Source organism: Lissotriton vulgaris, chromosome 10, assembly GCF_964263255.1.
Source record: "Lissotriton vulgaris chromosome 10, aLisVul1.2, whole genome shotgun sequence".
Classification (NCBI taxonomy): domain Eukaryota; kingdom Metazoa; phylum Chordata; class Amphibia; order Caudata; family Salamandridae; genus Lissotriton; species Lissotriton vulgaris.
In genome coordinates, this window is record NC_141698.1 from 194751346 (window position 1) to 194768676 (window position 17331).

The following is a 17331-nucleotide window of genomic DNA, read 5'->3' on the forward strand; positions in this document are numbered from 1 at the left end:
TAAACTAATTCTTACGCCAGATATGATTTCTCTCTTGAGTAGGGGTTTAAATTTTAACCCTTACAACACAGGAGATATCTGTAAACTAAAGATTGATCTCTTTAAGTTTATCCGGAACTTAAAGCTTAAAAAACATTTTTTTGGATTAGATAAAAAAGAGAGAGAAAAAAGACTAATACCTGCACAAAACACTTCTGATACACTATCAATAAAAGATGTTTTTGCAACCCACCTTTTGTTGTCATTAACTGATATGGAAGATTCTCCTCTTGACATGGACCAACTGTTGGAGGAGCTGGATATAGAATCGGACTTTAGCATTGTCAGTGGTTTAAAATCAAAATCCAAATGGATTCCCACACTACCTGGGGGCAATGCAATAGATATGTTTCACAAACGGGTGATAGAGGATTTGGACAACCTGAACAGTCATCGAAAGGACAGGATGTTTAAATATAAGGACAATCTAACCCATGGGGAAAGACAGGCACTAACCACATTGATGAAAGACAATACTATAACCATCAGGGAAGCAGACAAAGGGGGAAATGTTGTTATAATGGATCGAGTAGATTATCAGTCTGAAATCTCCCAACAACTACAGGATGAGTCTTGCTACGAACATCTCACACACAACCCTATGGGTCCCTTAACTTTGAAAATCAACTCTCTACTGCTTAAATGGAAACAGACGGGCTTATTGAACGAGGAAGAATTCCTATATCTTAAAGTGTTTAGACCAACTTACCCATGGCTATATACGCTTCCTAAAGTCCATAAAGAACTCCCTTTTCCACCAGGGAGACCGATTGTTTCTGGCATTGGAGGTCCCACCGAGAGATTAGCGGAATACGTGGATCTTTTCCTGGGTCCAATGGTCAGAAACTTACCCTCCTACATACAGGACAGTAAACACATTCTCAGTACCCTTGCGGACATCCAGTGGCAAGAGGGATCCTTACTTGTCACATTAGATGTTGTCTCATTGTACACAAGTATTGATTTGGATCTAGGTATTCAGACCGTAAACAAAATTCTACACAACAGACCTGCCACACTTTGGCAACACACTGAAATGTTATCTGCAATGATTGAGCTTATACTGAGGAATAATGTATTTATGTTTGACAAAAACTGGTATTGTCAAAAGAGGGGTGTAGCCATGGGCTCAAAAATATCGCCCTCGTTTGCCAATTTGTTTATGGGTGCTTTGGAATCCGATCTCATTTGGAGTAAGAAGGGTGCACAATATATCGACTCCATTATTTTTTGGGGTCGATATATTGATGACTGCATCCTGATCTGGTCTGGCTCTGAGGAGCTCTTGCAAGATTTTTTTGGATATCTGAATAACAACTCTTGGGACATCCGATTTACCATGAATTGGAGTAAAACCAATATAGAATTTCTGGATATTGAATTTTATGTGACATCAAACTGTCTTCACAGTAGACTGTTTAGGAAATCCACCGCATGCAATGCAGTCTTGCATGCCTCAAGCTCACATCCGCCTCACCAAATAAACGCCATACCTTATGGCGAGTTTCTAAGGGCAAGAAGAAACTGTAGTGAGGATGGAGAGTACAGGAGATGTCTGACCGGTATGAAGGAAAGATTTCATAATAGAGGTTACACTAAAAGGATCATTGAGAAAGCTGAAAGGAGGGTGAAAAAAGTAGAGAGAGCACACACCCTCGTACAGACACACAAGTCATGCACCACTGGAAGGGAACAGATCAGGATGGTAACGGATTACAATTCGTTCCATAACAATTTACGCAGGAGTCTTACCAAACATTGGGGTTTGTTAAAATCAGAAAGAGCTCTCACTGACTGTATTTCTAATAGACCACAGATAACATTCAGGAGAGGTAATACTCTTAGGAATAAATTGAGTCCCACTGTACCTAGAGACACTACTACGACAACTTGGATGACACAGCATAGTCTTGGCTTTTACAAATGTGGTTTCTGTAATGTTTGTAAATGGGCAAAACATGGTACTACCAAATTCATGGGCCCAGATGATGTTGCCTACACGGTCAAATATAACATTAACTGCACTACCAAATTTGTAATCTATGTGATAGAATGTGCTTGTGGAAAAATGTATGTAGGGAGCACTATCAGACAACTAAAAGAAAGAATAACTGAACATATAAGGGCGATACTCAATGGGGATCCTAAGTATCCGGTAGCCCTACATGTGGCCTCCTGCCAAAGTGATAGGATGAACAAGGTAGTCAAATTCTTTGGCATAGACTCAGTACCCCTGGATGTTAGGGGAGGTAACAGGGAATTACGTTTGAGGCGCACCGAGGCCACTTGGATCATGCGTCTTAAAACGGTGGAACAGGGACTTAATTACGATCATGAAATGCAATATTTCCTAGGCAACTGATTTAATGTAGCGATGAATGACACTGCTACGTGCCTACATTTGGACATGGATGATTTTGGATATCCTGTTAAGTATTTGTACATATTTCCTTCATGTCATAATGACTACCCTGTACTTTCTCTTGATATGATATATTTTTTGTGCTACTGTGTAATTGCATAGGATGTTTCTATTTGTAATAGAATACTGTATTGAAACAGCGTTTTGTATGTATAGGTATGTATACCCACGTATGAATGAAATGAGCACTACTTTTTTACAGATCCCCAGCACGGTGATCACATCCTATGTTCACCATACCTCAGTATTGGTTTGAACACATTCACTTTCAATTTCTGTCTTTTAGTGACCTGCTGCATGGGCTGTAAAAGTTTTTAACCTTATCACTTCTCACTTCTCGCTGAACCGCCCACATTCTACTTAACAAGCGCCACAGTCATCTGTTCTCTAAAAACCTCCCGCCCCCGCCCACTTTTGTCGGATTGAGTGCCACTATTTCGTGGCATCAATCTCTCTGGAATATCCGAACAGCATTTTTTCGTGAACATATATACGAAATGGATAGCGTCTATGGGCACCCTAACATGGAGGTCGCCTTCGGGAAAGACACAGTCTAGTCTTTTGTTACACGCGATTCCCTGACGCTACAAATATGACGTCAGAGCGACGGTCACGTGTCCATACAGGAACACGATCGTCGGATTCAGACGTCTACAAGCCGTTTCTCCGCTCGACAAAGGTTAGTTTACCGTCTTTATTGTGGCGGCAGCCCTCTATTTCAGCAACATGAATAAGATAAACGAAATATCCAGGTCTTATAAGTCCGTCCGTATATTATGTCATTTCAGCTGGGAGATACAATACTGGAACTAATCACCACGGTGCACGACTCTTACCTATTAACATTGGGTAAGACAGAATATATATCTACCATTCCAGGTATATTACAATCTAATCCTAATAGAATCGATTACTGAACCATGCCCATTATTCTTTCAGGGCTCAATTCTACGCACTGTGAAAAGATGTGCCATTAATATCTAATTTGGATTGTCAAGCGGATTTATATATAAAAATTGGACACACTTCGAGAAATAAATAGTAAGTGTAACCAAAAGTTTCTTTGATTAGACTTGAATAGGGGAAACAAGAGTGTTTGCATATATCTCGTGAACCACCATATATACTTGTGGTAGGCCTGGGCAAGTTGTCTGTAGTGATAAGGAGATAATGATTTTGTATCCAAAATCTAGAGACGTTTAGAGCAAGTATCGTCAATGAACTATATCCGGTCATCTTATGATATGTAGATGCCTGTTGCTAATACTTAGATCGCTCATCTAATTACAGAACTATTTCGATATATACAATTGAAATTTCTACGGTCAAGGGCCCAGCTGGGTTGGAAGTATCACCAGCTGAGCGGTGAGCGTTCGTATACTTACTCTTTTACATTCTCACAACTGTTTTCGTCTTGCCTGTTTGTAGTACTATGACTAGTGATAATGAGATTTTTTCTGTTACCGTGTTTTCTTCCGTATTACCTTTTAGACCTTCTTGACTGGATCTTAGCCTTTCAGGTATGATACGGACACGTTCTGAAGTTCATAGGGCAGATACTTTCACATTGATTCACTATGGCATGCAGTATGACTGTATCGTCCACAAATAGCTCACCTATGGATCATATAGTGTGTGTCCACATCTACGTATTTTGTCACAACCACATATATCTGCACAAGATCACTATTATATTGCACGGTTAGAGATAATAGTGATAACTTCACACCAACGACACGGATGTGTTGGGATAGCACTCAGTAACAGGAGACATATTGCTGTACACTGGTAGTGGCAACTACTGTGCATGCAAGACCATGTAACCAGGTCTTATTGTTTTGAAACATCTAAGTGAAAAACATGCTCCATTGCCAATTTTTTGTTCATTTCAGCCCTGAGGATTCGCATAATTGCGATGAAACACGTGTCGGCTGGCTGTTCAACATATTAAAGACTCCAAGATCTACATATTGAGAGTGCTTTGTTTGGATAATTCTGCCATTTTGTGAAATACATGTTGATTTTGTGTTACTTAACACTACACACACTGTCTTGAGTGCAACGGTATTCTGTTCATCTACTGCGGGGTGACCAACACCACCTCCGCTTGCTGGCGACGCAGGAGCCAACACCCTCCTGATCATCGAGAATAGGGAAAAGGCATAGCCCTACACCCCCTGCCAGTCCTGGAGGAACGCATCCGTCGCCTCCGCTAGAGGATCTGGCCACCAACTAAAAAATCTCGGAAGCTGGTGATCTAGCCTTGAGGCAAACAGATCCACTGAAAACATACCCCACAACTCCGGCAGGCGGGCAAAGACCTGAGGGTCCAGCTTCCACACGCTGGCATCCAGATGATGGTGGGAGTGCCAATCCGCCACCTCGTTCTCCCGTCCCGGTAAGTACTCTACAGTAACCGAAATCTGGTTCTCGAGGCAAAAATGCCAGAAATCCCTGGCTAGGTTTGCCAACATCCTGGACCTGGTCCCACCAAGGCGATTGATGTAACGGACCGTTGAAACGTTGCCCATCCTGAGAAGGACACTCAACTGCATCCTGTCCTTTGTCCAGCACTGAACCGCGAAGGAGCCCGCCAGCAACTCTAAGCACTTGATATGTATCAACTGCTCTTGAGTGGACCAGGCGCCACTGGTGGAAAACTCTCTGCAGCGGGAACCCCATCCCGAGTGACAGCCGTCAGACTCGATAACAATCTCTGGGGCGGACCGGAAAATTGTACGGCCGCTCCAGACCTCCATATGCGTAAGCCACCACCTGATTTCATCCCAAACTTTGTCCGATAGGGGAATCAGTTGAGAATACGTCAGTCCCCGGCAGAGATGGTAAGCCTTCAGGCGCTGCATGGTAAGTAGTGCAAGGGCCCATTAAAAATCACCTGAATGGAAGAAGCGAGCAACCCCACTAGGCGTGCCAGTAGGCGCACAGAGATCTGACTCTTCGCCAAAGTCTGACGCAACTTGTGTCTGATCTTTGCCATCTTCTTGGTGGGAAGACTCAGGGTAGACGCGACTGAAGCGATGTTGAACATAGCACACTGAACAGGGATCAGCAGGGACTTCTTTACATTGATAACGAAACCCAGACCCTGAAGGAGGTCGACTGCGGTCTGCAACTGGGATGACAACCTCCGAGGACATTGGTCCAAAAACAACATGTCGTCCAAGTAGACGATCATCCGCACTCCCCTTGCCCTGAGGAACTCCACAACCGGCTGCAAGGACCTTCGTGAAACACCACTGTGCTGATGATATACCGAAAGGGAATGTGGTGAATTCTTAAACCTGACCTTCCCACCTGAATTGCAAAAGGAGACGATGAGGGGGATATATGGGCACCGTCAGGTATGCGTCCTTCAGGTCTAGCCTGAACATCCAATTGTTCAGTCGCAGGACGTCTCGAAGGAGGTGGATGCCATCCATCTTGAAGTGGCGGTACACCAGCCACTCGTTGAACTCTTTCAAGTTGATAACTGGGCGCCTGCCACCTTCGACCTTGTTGACCAAAAACAGATTGCTGACAAAACCTCCGGAATGCTCTACTGAATAACAAACCGCCCCTTTTTGGAGGATCGATTTACAAAAGGGGGTGGTGATGAACAGAGTGTCTGAATTGAGCAGACCACTCTTACCCAGTCCAAAGATCAGGGCTTGATCCATCACCGTTATTTATCTCACTGCCCCATCCCAGCTCAGAACCTGGCTATATGCAAATCAGTCTGTCCCTGGCCCAGTGCATCATGGGAACAGGGCAGACTAAACTACCAAGCCAATTCTTTACCAGAAAGGAGACAAGCTACCGGGGACCGGTTTCTGGCAATTCAGCCTCTTCGGCCCGGCTTGCTTGAATCCTGATGGAGCAGTGAGAAAGGGACTCATGTCTGAGTATACCCTGCCACACCTATAGTGGCCAAAATCGATTTACAAAAGGGGGTGGTGATGAACAGAGTGTCTGAATTGAGCAGACCACTCTTACCCAGTCCAAAGATCAGGGCTTGATCCATCACCGTTATTTATCTCACTGCCCCATCCCAGCTCAGAACCTGGCTATATGCAAATCAGTCTGTCCCTGGCCCAGTGCATCATGGGAACAGGGCAGACTAAACTACCAAGCCAATTCTTTACCAGAAAGGAGACAAGCTACCGGGGACCGGTTTCTGGCATTTCAGCCTCTTCGGCCCGGCTTGCTTGAATCCTGATGGAGCAGTGAGAAAGGGACTCATGTCCGAGTATACCCTGCCACACCTATAGTGGCCAAAATCGATTTACAAAAGGGGGTGGTGATGAACAGAGTGTCTGAATTGAGCAGACCACTCTTACCCAGTCCAAAGATCAGGGCTTGATCCATCACCGTTATTTATCTCACTGCCCCATCCCAGCTCAGAACCTGGCTATATGCAAATCAGTCTGTCCCTGGCCCAGTGCATCATGGGAACAGGGCAGACTAAACTACCAAGCCAATTCTTTACCAGAAAGGAGACAAGCTACCGGGGACCGGTTTCTGGCATTTCAGCCTCTTCGGCCCGGCTTGCTTGAATCCTGATGGAGCAGTGAGAAAGGGACTCATGTCCGAGTATACCCTGCCACACCTATAGTGGCCAAAATCGATTTACAAAAGGGGGTGGTGATGAACAGAGTGTCTGAATTGAGCAGACCACTCTTACCCAGTCCAAAGATCAGGGCTTGATCCATCACCGTTATTTATCTCACTGCCCCATCCCAGCTCAGAACCTGGCTATATGCAAATCAGTCTGTCCCTGGCCCAGTGCATCATGGGAACAGGGCAGACTAAACTACCAAGCCAATTCTTTACCAGAAAGGAGACAAGCTACCGGGGACCGGTTTCTGGCATTTCAGCCTCTTCGGCCCGGCTTGCTTGAATCCTGATGGAGCAGTGAGAAAGGGACTCATGTCTGAGTATACCCTGCCACACCTATAGTGGCCAAAATCGATTTACAAAAGGGGGTGGTGATGAACAGAGTGTCTGAATTGAGCAGACCACTCTTACCCAGTCCAAAGATCAGGGCTTGATCCATCCATCTTTTTGGAGGATGGCAGACACCTCCATGCGCACCAAAGCCTGTTGTGTTGCTAAAAGGGACGGGACGATTAAGCTGATGGGGACGGTCATGGAACTCCAGCTGGAAGCCATGGACCATCTGCAGCACTCACGCATCGCTGGTGAGGGAAACTCAAGCAGGAAAGAACTGCGACTAAGCGCCCCCCAACCTGCAAGCTCACCAAAGGCAGCACACTCACTTCTCCCCGCACCGTGTTGCTGTCCTCTTTGGTGGCCTCGGCCATGGAACTTCTGGGCTCTCGTAGGGTAGAAGTTATAAAACTGGGCGTTCTCCTGGACTTGGCCACGGCCGGAGCCTCGCCCCAGTCAGAGCTGTTGAATCGACCGAACGAGTGGCCCTTGCCACGTCCAGCCCTGTCAAAAACCCGAGGGGTGAACACCTTTCTGATGTTGGCCTGCGCCCTTTTAAGGGAAGTTAGAGTCGCCACAAACGTACCCAGCTCCTTGATGAAGGGATCGACGAACAATCCCCCTTGGGCCAACGCTCCAGCCTCGGAGGAGGTGATGTCCCCCAGCTTAGGGTCCACCTTGTTCAGGAACGACCTCCTCCTCTCCGTGGAAAGTGCGCAGTTTGCATTTCCAATGAAGACTATGGCGCACTGTGCCCAATTAGACAAAATCTCCGGGGATATCACTTCCCCCAACTCCTTGGCCTCCTCAGCCATGTCAAAAATCTTCATGACTGGCCCTACTGCGTTGAGTAGCTTATCCTGGCCAGGAGCGGTCTATGCCCTTCTTCAGGTCCCTAACAAGTTTTTTGCCAGGAATGTCGCCATTTTCTGGTCTATCTCAGGCGTGAGGGCGACCTTCCCCTCCAGAGTAGGGTGGGGGCACTCCATCCGAAGGTGACTGCAGGCGTCTTTATCAATGGGTTTACGAAGAAGCGCCGCCACATATTAGGCCACCTTATCTCCAGGAGCCCAATCTGAGGAGCTCAGGTGAACAATATCATCAGGGTCGTTGCACTGCTGATTTTTAGCTCAAGAGGGTGCAGCGTCCTTCTGCCACTTGAGGTGTTCTACTCGAGGGGCAGCTTCCTCAACGCAAGTGGCAGGTTTCTCAACATGAGCAGTAATGACCTACTGCGACCTCTTGCGAGGAGAAACCTCGCCAGGAGATAGCCTAGCATTGGATTTTCCTAGCTCGTGCTTGCTAACTCAATATTGGCGAGCCGTGAGAGAGGAAAGAGTCTGCTGCACGCCACTATGCTGAGTTTTTAGAAGCTCTGCGGCCCATGCGGAGTGCAGAGTTAGAAAAAGTCCACAAACTCCTCAAGGGTAGCAGAGTTTACCGCCCAGGCCTACAAATTAGTCTAATGAACAACTTTTTTTTTTTCATATTGCTTCCCTTGCACAGATCTGAGTCAAGCGAATTAATAGACAAAGACCAGTGGGTCTCTGTGTTTCAAACTTTTGAATGTGATTAAAGAAGCATGTTCCATCCAAATCCTAAATTCTGCACAGAAAAACCTTGCTGAGAGTGATTTTTCAAGAGTGATGCATTGTGATGCAACATGCCCCACACCTACTTAGTTTTGAAACTCTATCTTGAAGGATTACACCAGTCATGGAGCCAAGAATTTATGAAAGTTATCATTAAAGATGAGTGATTTAATGTGAGTCTGCACAAGAGCAATACAAACATGTTAAACAGTAAGATTTACATTACAAATAGTAACCAACTTAAAATTCACCATGGCTGTACAATGACTATTGAACAACTGCTTAATATTGCTCAAGCTGTTATGAACCAATGTGTCATGGATGATATCGGTGAATAATTTGATGTAGGAGCACCAGACCAGGGGAAGTGTGAATTTGTTGTCTTTCGAAGTGATCCTCAGCCATACTCCTGAGATGCGTTTGTCATCCTTCGCCAAATCACAAAAGTAAAATCTTCATGTTTCTCTATGGCTGGTGAAGCTTTACTGTTCAGCAATTTCTAATGGTTCTCTGGATGTCCTCTGGTGGGATATTGTGTTTTAGTACTGAATGTTTATCAGAAAGGGAGATGGTTAGGGATCCTCAATACATTTTGTCAGTGATATCAGTCACAGTGGTCAGAATTAAAGGCCAAAGAAATTGTACGAGGCTGAAACCTGAAAGTTGTAAAGTAGAAGGTCAGATAGGTCAAGTAGACAATTGCCCATCCTCACAGTCCAGCAAGCAATGGAGGCGCCAGGAGCTCATAAAATATATTTTGCTCTGTTTCCAACTTTGACTTGCAAAGAATTTGAATAACTTTAACCATGGTGACGGCGGAGTCAGCACTGAAGAGATTGTGACCCTTCAAACACGACAAGAGGTAAGGCAGTTTATAAAAATGTGCTGCCATGCAATATTGTCTTATCCAGTGTCACACCCTCTCCTACACAGGAGTTACTCCACAGAAATCAAAGGCTCTTTGTAGTCCATAAAAAGGCATTCAGTGTTTTGGAATCATAAAGATTATTTTTAACAATGTGAAACAGGCTTGATAAATGTCAGTTTTAGGGGTCGATTACAATCTCAGTTAAAAAAGAGGCTTTCTGACCAAGATGGTTGGTTTCACTTCTGACCGCCTAATTACAATTTTGGTTGTCGGAAGTGAAACTGGCCAGTCACTCCTGCTGGCTTCCAACAGGCTCAAGTGCCCGTCTGCCTGTCGGAAGCGGGCCCGTAATCCATATGGACGCCTTTTCATACCGTCCATATTATGATTAGGGTTCCCTGTTTTCCTCGTTGTCTTTTACAGATAAACACTGACAGAAAACACTGTCTCTCCTGTCTGTATTTATTTTTGAAAGTGGAAAAATACAGATAATTTAGCTTCTTTTGAATGATTCATCATGCTGAGATTAATCACTTTCAGGCCAGTAGCTGTACATAATGAAAGCAAGGGGAATTACAAAACTCAATGATATGTCCTTAAATTACTGCATATCTCAACATGTATATGTGTTATTACACTATTTCTTTAATGTGGGTTTATTATGTTTATATTTTTTACTGTGTAATGTGCTAAACCCTGGCAGGCCTCTACAGGGCTATATGTTGCTGTGTCAAACCGGTAGGTCGCTCTGCTGGTGATACTTCCGAGCTTTCACTTATCTACAGATACACACAGTCATAATTAGCCTATTATTGTATCTACACATACGTTTTTAATATTGACCAGTAGTCTTAAGAATAAAATAATTTCTCCTACAAGTCATACCAGGACAATTTATTTATTTATTTATTTATTTATTTATTTATTTATTTATTTAAACCTTTATTGACATTTAAACCAAATACAAGTATGGGCCTGCAACCCCGGGGGCCGGCCGCTAAGCAGTTATATTAACAGAGAGCAATTTTAATCACATGCAGCACCTCTGGGAGCAGAATCTCCATGCTAGCATACTCTTGGCCACTGAACAGCACAATTAGAAAAACAGGATATAAAAGGTTTTCATTTTATAATATAAGATGGAAGGATCAGATGCCGAACAATTTCCCAGCAGCGAAAATGGCAGGCAGAACAGTAGACGTATCGACAATAAACAGTAATCGATCAAATCAATGGCGCTGAAACAAGAGGTCAGGATGTGAAGGAATATTACGGTCAATTCGCGCCTGCAGTTACCTGCCCTAAGACCCAAAAAACACCACGAAAATTGAGGCACAGATGGAAAAGCATGGATTGATACCAAAGGAAATCCACTGCACTGACCCAGAAAAGAAAAAGACAAAGAAAGATAAGAGAAGAGAAAAAAGGCCGTAGAAACAAAAATAAAAACAAAAGATCCCCTCCCCCAACCCCCCACCCTGCACCCCTGCAGATGACTACGGCTCCCCCCCCCAGCAGTGTGCCTGTCGCCCGAGAACCAAACCCGGAATATAGGAGAAGAAGAGAAAAAAGAGAAGGAAAGGAAACCCCACCTAACGGGGAAGCGGAGGAGGGCGATAGTCTATGCGCTCCCGGTCTCTCCCCCCCGCCCTATCAAAGGGGCCCCCCTAAGCCAACACAAGTAAAGTTGTCCACCATACAAAAATACCCCGGGGGGAACCACAAACCCCCCACCCCGGAATCCGTCTGTTGATGAAGCAGTCCCGTTACCAATAGATCCATCGTAAACGGTTCAACCCACAATCTCAGCCTTGGCCCCGTCTAACAAAGTTGCTGTGTCCCTCGGATAAGAAAAGCCACATCCCCGGAAAGTCAAAGTTCACACAGAAGCAGCCGGAGCTTGAGTCAGCAATTAGGAGAGGAATAGCAGGTCCCAACGAACACAGCTTGCACCAACAATGTCCCTCCCCGTCCCCGAAGCCAAGCATCGTTCCATCCACCATATTGGGAGACCGATTGGGGAGGGGGTGCGACTCGTTCCGACACAGATCAGAGTGTGGGCCAACAGTGTCCAGGATGGGGGAAGCAGTGAAATGCTCCGATAACTGTAGGACCGTTGTTTCTGTGAACTTAAGAGAGTCACCAATCTCAGCACACACGATGAATTCCGTTTCTTCGGGGGCAGGCAAAGCTTCCAGCACCGGGTCCAAACACACCAGTAGGGCTTCCAACAGGGGGCAAGTCGGCTGCCGGGTCTCAAAGAGCAAGTCAGGGCTCGTTCCCAGTCCTATGATTCCATCTGTTGCCGACAGCCAATGATTGACCTGAGCCCTCACCATCACGTGAAGCGCCGCAACTTCCGCCATTACCATCCGCAAGGAAGGGCCACATTGAGTCCGTTCCGCCGGGTTCCATTCGGCGGCAGGCATAATGATCCCCACGGAGAGGCTCCCTCTCCGGGGCAGGAAATGCCAGAGCAGAAACAGGCTGTGAGGGACGGGCCAGCAACATACAGCAATGCGGGGCGGGAGCCCCACTCCCCAGGACAATTTTTAACACACTTACTTTTTTTTGCACTCATCATTCATATACCAGCTCCACTGTATTCCAGGTGTCGCAGCACACCTTGATGGCACTCGGCTGTCAAGGTGGACCCCGATGAAGAAGCATGTCACCGACTAGGTCGGTGAGTGAGGGGTTTATTAAACCAAAGAAGGACTTTCTTCTTTTTCCACTAGAAAACCATCCCACCAAGATCGCTCTTTGAGCCTCTTATGGTGGTACTCCTCTTTTGTGTTATATAGATACTTCCGACCCAACAGGGCCCGTGACCTTGGTTGTATGTCTCAGGGAATTGTAGTCCACACCCTGTGTCCAGGAGTGGGTGATCTCTATGAGGAGTCCCAGAATTCTGCGTTGGCAACGCATAGAAGAACCGTGGAAATTGTGCGATTCTACAGACAGTGTAGAGACGTGTAGTACCCAGGAGTCGTGTGCGAACTCGATACAAATAGCCGATTGTCAACGAAAAGTCTGATGAACGTGAGTGCAGTAAAGCCGCGTACTCCCGGGTCGCTGTGTTCCATACAGGAACACGGCGACCCAGGAGTACGCCTAAGATGGTAGCCGCATTTTAAACGAGCTACATGCCAGCCCCTAGAATCCTGCTGAATCCGACCCTTGGGTGACCTATTTTCAGTTGCAGGCACCTGTGCAGTGGCCCTGTAATCACCCCCTTTGGCCCACCCGAGCCCATCCAGGGCACTCTGGATGAGAGAGACAATTTCTGCAAAAGACGGCCTAGGTGTGCATACGACCTACCTGTAGATGGGCCTGCCAGAGGCAAACACCACCTGGAGCTGTGAACCCACAGTTGCAAATACCTCTCTGCATCAATTCCTGGAGCGTGCAAGGGAGAGAAGACAGGCGAGTGGCTGGGGTGTGGCACATTGCTGCTTTTACTTCCAGGTGGTGGCCCGTAACAGTGTAATGGGCACCTTAGAGTGGAGGAGATGTACTGGACACCACACGTGGCTAGGACTGAAACTGCAGCCTGGGTGAGCCGACTATGGGGCAACCTTTTCTTGGATGCAAACATCCATGTGGTGCCTGCTACACTTGGCCAACCTAAGCCCATGCAGGGAGTTGGGCTGAGAGAAACCTATTAGGCAAACAACGACCTGCCGGGAGATGGACCTGCCGTCAACAGACACAACCTGGAGCTGCAATCCCACTGCAGAGACTTACCTTTACCTCCGCATTGACACTTGGGGCACAGCAAGAGAGAGGATACAGCCACATGGGAGGGGAGTGACAGGGACCACCTTTCATTTTAAGCAGCCCCATGTGCTTGTGACAGCCCACCTGATTTGTTGTTCCTAAGATGAAGAGATGGGGTGGGCAACATGAGAAAAATTCCCCACAGAATACTTCAGAACCTGCATCATGGATTGTGAACTATCCTCCTACTTCATTCTGGAAAGGGCACACAGGCACTGGCCCTAAGGCCGCAGCCAGGGAGACCGCCTACATGCATTTCCATCAGTATACGGTACCTTATGGACAGGGTATATCCTGCGGCAAGCACAACAACATCCAGACATCCATTGCACCAACTCCATGGTTACGCTCTTCCCTGACTACGCAGGTAAAGTGCAGCTCCTTCGTAAATCTTTCTTAGAGGTTAAGTGGAAGGAGGCTACGGGAGGCCAGATGTCGATGGTCCTCCTGGATGCCGAGAAGGCTTTTGATAGGGTTTCATGGGTCTTCCTATGGGCAATATTAGATCAGAATAATGTTGGACCTTGTCTTATGAGATCAATTAAAGCAATGTATTTCTCACCGAAGGCTAGGGTATTGGTAATGGGCCAGGAATCTGGATTTTTCAACATATCTCGGGGGACCAGGCAGGGATGTCCTTGCTCTCCGATTCTTTTTGCCCTCTACATAAATCCTCTTATTCTTAAACTTTTACAGGCTGAGGCAATTAAACCAGCTATACTGGGCCCTTACCAAACCAAAATATTAGCTTATGCCGACGATGTGGCTGTAATAACACCACAGCCCACGGAGGCTATATCAGAAATAGAACAAATTACTCAAGCCTTCGGTCAATTATCAGGATATTCCTTAAACAGGGATAAAACTATGGTAATCTGCACAAATAATGTCCACTTTACTGATCCTAGAAGGGTAGAATCTGCAGTGTATCTGGGAGTTCGAATATCTGCCAAAATAGATGAGATAGTAAAAATTAATTATGAACCACTGCTCCAAAAAATAAAGAAAGAACTCAAAAGGATTGATGCACTACATCTCTCAATCATTGGAAGAGGTAATTTTCTCAAAATGAATATCCTACCTCGGGTTCTATATTTGTTTCGAGCGATTCCTCTTCTTGTGGAAGACAACATTCTAAGGGCATTGGAATGTCAAATGGGCAAATTTGTGTGGGGCTATGGTAAGATTAGGAGATCTATCCGGAAGCTCTCCCTACCTATCACTAGAGGAGGTTTGGCTATACCTGACCTGGGTCTTTATTCATGGGCTGCTTTTTTACAACAGATGATATTATTATTTCATGTCAAATCACTGGGATATGAGGTCGGGGGCAATTATATACCCTCAATCTATGAGTTGTCTATCGGTGATGTAGCTAATGGCCTGTTACTGAAACAGATTGAACCCTCATATTATAAGAAAATTAAATTTAAGGTTATAACTAACGCATGGGCAGCGTGGAAGAAAATTTCGAGGTATATGAAAATTCCCAAATACAATAGATATATCTCATTATGGCACTCCTCAATACTACCACCTCAAATATATGACGCTATTTCCAGACAGTGGGAAACTTTAGGAGTATCAACAATAGGAGACTTCATGCTTCCCAATAATGGTAGTAGATTTCAACAACTTCAATCAAAATTTGCTATCACGAATAACAGTGTATTCAAATTTATACAAATCAACACAATCATAAATGCAAAACTTGCTAATATTTGTCTGGAAAATATTCCTCTAATCGACCTTCTGTCTAAATCCTCAACTAGGATAGGTATCATCTACGACACATTACTTGAAAACCAACAAGATGACTTAGAATCTACCGAAGTGGGCTGGTCAAGGAAACTGAATAATCCTAATGTAGACATCGACATGTCTCTTATACTATCGTCACAGCTGTTTATGTCCTCTAATTTGAAAGCCCAACTATATAAAACTATTTATGATTTGTATTTTACTCCCGCTAAACTTTTCGCTTGGGGGATAAGGTCTACTTCAGAGTGTCCAAGGTGCGGCAAATCAGCGGCAAATCTACCACATATGCTCTATGATTGTGATAAATTGCTAGCACTGCGAACAATGATTGCTGGGTTCTGGCAGGAGGTGTTTGGGCATCCAGTAGCCGAATCTCCCACCCTCTATATTTTGGGATACGATAACACTCTGAATCATACTAAGGCGGAAGAAGTATCACTCTTCTTGAGCACAGCTATATATAGAATTATACTAACAGCCCGATGGAAGGATGTTGATCCCCCTAACTTTCAGATCTGGCTGTCTAGGCTCTTAGGTATGTACAATCAAGAAAAGGCGATTTTCGCCTGTAAAGGGATAAAGCCTAGAGCACGTGGTATTGAGATTTGGAAACCAATTGAAAATTGGAGCAATGACAATAGAGATTGTGGCTAAACGTATGTAACCAGGACTATACTGCCTTAATCATCTGTTGTTTCTTTTCTATGTTTTATCCTTAATGTCGCTCTTTCTTTGAAATGTGTATGATATTTACCGAACCCGCGGTATAACATTTTTATATATATATTTTTTTTTTATCTTTGTTCTCTCCTTCTTTATGTATCTGCAATTGTAAATCACCAAATAAAAGAAAAAAAAAAAAAAAAAAAAAAAAAAGAGGTTAAGTGGAAAGTCAGGGCTAAGGACATTCAATATATGTTAATGAACCCTGCCAAACTGAAAGTAATGTATCAGTGGAGAACCATTTTGTTTAAGAGCCCAGAAGAGGTCCGAGACTGAGTGGCGGAGAGGAAATAACTGCCCATATTAACAAAGGAGCCAATGACAATTTGAGAGACCGAAGGGTGTCAAACATCCCACTCTAGGAGGAAACACAGCAGACTGATAGGAGGCCAACTGTGGTCACAACCGGAAGACAGACATAGGGCATCCTCCTCAGAGAGCTCTGGTGATCATGGGGGAGGTAACCGTACCAGTGGATGATGAGATGTTATTCAGGGGTATAGAGGAGAAGTTTGGTCCCTTTCCTTCCTTTCTTCCATGTAAAGCTACAAGTTTATTCTCATTCGTTGACAAAGAAGAGACACATTGCATCTGTAAAGAGGGGCTGTCGTGGGGCAAATCACTGCCTGCTACACAAGATTATGGTATCACTTTATTTTGATAGAGTACTAAGTTGTATTGTATGTTGTTCCTATTGGAGTTGCTTGTTTTTGGGTCAACCAATGCTTCCCTTTTAGAAGTGTTGATTAGAGGGTTGTTGGGGGAAAAGTTGGGTACTTTAGGGTTGAGTTAGATCACAATACTATGTCTCATGCAAGGCACATTGCACGGGCCCTAGTCAAACAGGCTCTTTTTAGGCACTATTTGTTTACAGCACTATTAGAAAGTGGACATTGCACTTACTGCTTTGTGTGCGTGACAGCCCATCTCCAATATACGTCTGGCATGGGTGACAGCTGCACTTTGTGCATTCTCTCCGGACAGCCACAACACAGAAAGGATAGATGGATCTGAGTAACCTTCTAAATACATCTGCATTCTGATGGCCTTACTTGGGCGGGGTGGAAGGGAGGGTGTAACATGTCACTTGAATAGGCAGTGTCCGGTCATCACAAAAAGGACTGATTATCCCTGATGGACAGGAATGGGCTGAAAGGAGAACCTGTGCACATCAGAGGGATGCTTTGAAGTCACACCCT